The sequence below is a fragment of the Ambystoma mexicanum genome, chromosome 13 (genome assembly GCF_040938575.1).
Source record: "Ambystoma mexicanum isolate Mex_15411 chromosome 13, UKY_AmexF1_1, whole genome shotgun sequence".
Classification (NCBI taxonomy): Eukaryota; Metazoa; Chordata; class Amphibia; order Caudata; family Ambystomatidae; genus Ambystoma; species Ambystoma mexicanum.
Genome location: NC_090938.1, coordinates 421,914,715 through 421,919,938, shown reverse-complemented (window position 1 = coordinate 421,919,938; position 5,224 = coordinate 421,914,715).

Here is a 5,224-nt window from a genome sequence, read left to right as displayed (position 1 = left end):
GGCACCCAATCACCACAGGTGGAGTCAATGGAGCCTGTCCCAGTACAAAAGGAGTACACCCACACACCACACCCCTTCCTACACCAAAATGATCCCACTAGCTCTCGCAATCATGGGGCTGGAGGACAAGCCTGTAATGCTACAACAGCAGCAACAACAGCAACAACAACTACAGCTACAACAACAGGCAGCACAGAGGAGACGCAGGAGGAGAAGGAGGGTGAGACAGGCCCAGCAAGTTCCACCAGTACAGGCAGTGGTACCACGTAGGCAGCCACCAATCCCTCGCATCAGACCCAGTCCATTCAATCTAACCCCAGAGCAGATCCACACCCTGTACCGGTTGGACCGGGACACCATCACCACTATAGTGGACATGATACACAACGACATTGTTAGCCTGATAGAAATCCGCACTGCCATCCCCCCTCTACTAAAGGTGGTCTCTGTGCTCCACTTCCTGGCCACAGGCACCTACCAGCACACAGTGGGCCAGCTGCATGGCATATCACAACCACTCTTGTCCCGCATGCTGACCCAAGTGCTTGATGCCCTACTGAAGCATGCAAGCATCCACATTTCCCTACAACGGACTGGCCAGGAGCTCGCCAACACCAAAGTAGGCTTCCATGCAATGGCAGGCATGCCCAATTGCGTCGGTGCCATCGACTGCACCCATGTAGAATTGGTGGCCCCTCATATCAATGAGGTGGTGTACCGCAATCGCAAGCAATACCACTCCATCAATGTGCAGATGGTATGTGACTCCAGCAAGATCATCACACATTGTTGCGCCCGATATCCCGGATCTACACATGATGCCATGGTGCTGCGTAACTCCATGCTACCCCGCCACATGGAGCGACATGCTGGACGACGTGCCTGGCTGCTTGGTGAGTTGCCTGACTGGGCCATGGCAGTGCATCGGGTCGTGAGGTTGGGGGATGCATACTCCACCTGGGTGGGAATGGGGGGGATGCATACTCCACCTGGGTGGGAATGGGTGGGGGGATGCATACTCAACCTGGGTGGGAATGGGGGGAGGTGCATACTCCACCTGGGTGGGAATGGGCGGTGAGTGGACAATGCACTCAGAGCTAAACACTTCTGACCTGAACATTCCAACCCGAACATGACATATCAATGCCATATATAAGACCAATGCCGTACATCAATGACAACATGAAAGACGCACAAGCAGGCCACCATGGGTATGTCAAGCGATGCATGACTAAACATGATTACAACTGTGCCAATGTCGCTAGTGTGATTAGGTACAGAGTAGCATACACTGCAATTGTGGGTGGCAAGACATCGTCCTGCATCCACAGTACATCCGCATCAGCATGCAAGTGAACACTCTGCATCATCTATACAACGCAATCCACACTAGCAGACCATATTGCAGTACACAATGCATCAAATTAATCTGTGTGCATATGTACAGGGACATGTGCATGTCAAAACCAAATAGCTGCGGCCATGGCCGTGAATCCTAAATGTGTCAGCTCAGATGGACTCACACATAGCTCTTTGTGCTCCCATGCAGGTGATGGAGGCTATCCCTTGAAGCCGTGGCTACTTACCCCTGTGCGGAACCCGCATAACAGGCACGAAGAGGAGTACAATCGGGTTCATACCCGTACCCGTGTTGTGATTGAGCAGACCTTTGGCCTGTTGAAGGCACAGTTCCGCTGCCTAAGCAGGTCTAGTGGAGCACTCCTTTATGGCCCTGAGAAGGTGGCAAAGATCACCATGGTCTGTCTCATGCTGCACAACATGTGCATCCGGAGAAATGTACCACTGCCACCTGACATTGACATGCATGCACCAGGTGAGGATGATGAGGATGATGATGGAGGAGAGGCAGCACCCCTGCCAGTACGTGATGCACAAGATGGCCGGGCTGTACACCAATCACTGATTGACGATAACCTCTGAACCACAGGGACGTTGATGGTTATGTGTCAGTGCTACACTGATCACTGGGACCGTGTGGACATGGACACAGGGTGTGTGGCGAGTTGGGTACTGTGCGCTGTCATGAATGGAATGGACACACACGAAATGAACAATGTCCAGGCATTAAATGATTTTGCACACAATGGGTGTATTAATGAAAATGACTTCCTCCCTCCACCACTCACACGGCCACCCCCCTCCCCCCAAAACACCCAAACATCCCATACCCCCCAATAAACACCCCATAGCCCCCAATAAACACCCCATACCCCCAATAAACACCCATTTAATCCCCTATACACCACCAACACCACCTCCCCCCTTGCTCATTGTCATCCCACACTATTTGCGGACTTTTTTTGTGTCCGGGGACAGCATTTCGGTCTGCCTTGCACTCCGCCTTGTCATCCGCACAGGGCTGGAGGGTGCAGAGGATGCAGGTGTGGAGGATGGGGTGGATGCAGTTGGGATTGGCACCGCCGGTGCAGGTTGTTGGCGCTGTATGTGTTGTAGCATGCTGGTTAGGACCTGCGTGATGGCCCCCAAACTGTCACTGATCATGACTGCACTGGTATTAATGGCGGCAATGGTCCAGGCATTGGCCTGACGGATCTCTCGCTGTGTCTCCTTGCCGTCAGGCACATATTGGCGCATAAGGTCGATCATGGCGTCCTGCCTGGCCTCCACCCTTGACAACCGTGCCTCCATGTCAGTGGGTGCTGCAGAGGTTGAGGGTGCTGCGGCTGGGTGTGCCATTGCAGGGCTGGCCTCTGGGGTGGTAGTGAGGTCTGAACTGTGCAGGAGAACTGCAGAATCTAGCATGGGGCTGGAGAGCGTGCCCTGAGTGGCATGTTGCTGGGTTGATGGGGGGCTTGGGGTGTGTGGACATTCCAAATGGATTGTTCCATCTAGGTCCACGTACTCCTCGGCTCCTACATCCATGTCACTGAGTGGGGCTGTGGCAGCTGCCTCACCCACTGAACTTGTGGCAGCTGACTGGGTGCCATCAGCCTCCCCTTCAGCTGTTGTTGGCAGCTCTGCGGTCGCAGTCTCGTCCGCTGCTGTGGTGTCCCCATGTGCCTGCATGGCCTGTGCACTTGCCCTGGGTTGGACTGTGGCCCGCGGTGCTGCCCCAGAGGTGGATTGGCCAGTGCCCGGCGGTCTGGCCCTGGGCGTGGATGGCCTTGTGGCATCGTCCTGACTCCCACATTCTCCATCAGTGCCTGTGGGGGAAGAAGAGATGCAGGGCATCAGTGATGGTGTTACATGCAAGATGCATGAGATAGTGCTGTACAGTATTTCATTTGTCATGCATTGTAATCTTATAGGTGTGTCATACAGGGTAGTTTCAAGGGGGGGAATATTGGCATTAGCCGTGGCGTCTCCATTCGGCACTGATGCGTACCAGGTGGTAAGCCATTGTATTGGGCTTTGTGTGATGTATGACATGCAAATGGTCCCTGTGTGTTGGGTGTCTGTTGGTAATGGGATTGGCACACAGCATGCAGTTCAGTGTGGCAGGGTTTGGGCCTCCATCTGGACATGGATCTGTAAATGTGTGCATGATGGGCCATGCATTGCCTTGGCTTGGCTCACTTTCACATCAGTTGTGCTACGTCATGGTTTGGCCTACTGGGGTTTGCAGGGCACTCACCTCCATCACCAGATGTCGCGGCACCCGTCTCCATTTCCCTGAAGCCCTCTATCGACTCCATCTGGATGGTTGGGCTGCAAGTTTCCCCCCAGTGCATGAATTTCACCGGTGAGTGGGCACCCCCGCCTGTGGCCATGGCCTCCCTACGCTTGCTGGACAGGATGTTCCGGACCCTGAGACGGAGGTCGTCCCATCTTTTTTTGCAGTCTTTGACTGTGCGGGGGGTGGTGCCAAACGCTGACACCTTGCGTGCTACCTCCTCCCAGATTTCCTTCTTCCTCAGCTGTACCTCCCTTTTGAGGTGATTTGTGAAAACCTCATCGGCATGGGCAGCAAGGGTATCTGCCAGCATATTTAACTCCTCATCGGAGAAGCGCTTCTTGTGCAAGTGGGGCGTGGTTTTACGGGTAGCCTTGGACATGATGTATACAATGGCCCTGCTCTCTCCTCTGTAGCACTGGTGGATTGGGAGTATTGCAATGGATTGTGTTTTTAAAGATGGCTGCCGGCGCATTTCCCGTTCCGACGCGATGATGTTACTTCCGGGTCCGCTATTACGAGCCCGGTATTTGCATGTTGTTATTACCGGGTCGTTAATAAGGGGTTGTTCCTTGGCGGAGGCGGTATCGGCGGGTCCCGTGATGGCGCTATCGGGGGGTTGGAGGGCCTTTAGCGGCATGGTGGTGTAGCCATTACCGGCATGGGGGTTCGCGCGTGCTCGCACACTCCATTTTTAGCGGGAATCTCGTAATGAGGCCCTTTGGGCCTCATTACAACTCAGGCGGTAAGGGTTTTACGGCGGCGTTAACAGCGCCGACCCTTACCGCCTGAGTACGAGGTCCCTTAGCGCCATGGCGGACTTAACACCTGCTTTTAGCAGGTGTTAAAATCCATGGCGCTAAGGGACCATGGAGTTAATTACGCCACCGTAATTTACGGTGGCGTAATTAACGCCTTCCCCACTCCCATTATGCCCTATGGGGCAAAAATGGGAATGGGGAAGGGTAAATGGGGATTGGGGACTTACCGCCCCGCCAACCTCGGAATGGGGCAGTAAGTCCGCCAACCACCATGGCGTAAACATAGTTTACGCCATGGTGGTAAAGTCACGGCCCAGGCGGTAACTTACCGCCTGGGTCGTAATGAGGCCCTTTGTCTCTTAATGCTTGACCCATTTTGTCGGAATTTAAACTCATCTGTTTCCCCCTGCCACAGCAATGCCAGCAGAAACCATAATATTGTCAGTATCAAAGTTGGTAAAGACAGTTTGCTTCATTACAACTTTGCAGGTGTGGAATTAGCATACTGTATACCGGCACGTTTCTGCATCTGAAAAGTACAAAGATAACACTCTGCTGTGCCAATTTGGCTGGATTTGATCCCCACTTTAGTCAATTCTTTCTGTTTCTTATTAAAGAACCCTGCAATTTCCTGGCAATTATCAATATCGAAATTACCATTGTTATTTGTAATAAGTGTTAGTGATGCTGAATTAGAAGCAGTCAGTTGCTCATTTGAAGAACTCTTCAACCTCTTCTGTATGTGCTTTTTTGGGAGCCTCTTGATCTTTTCTTAATGTTTTTTCCTACAAATTCCCATATGTTTCAG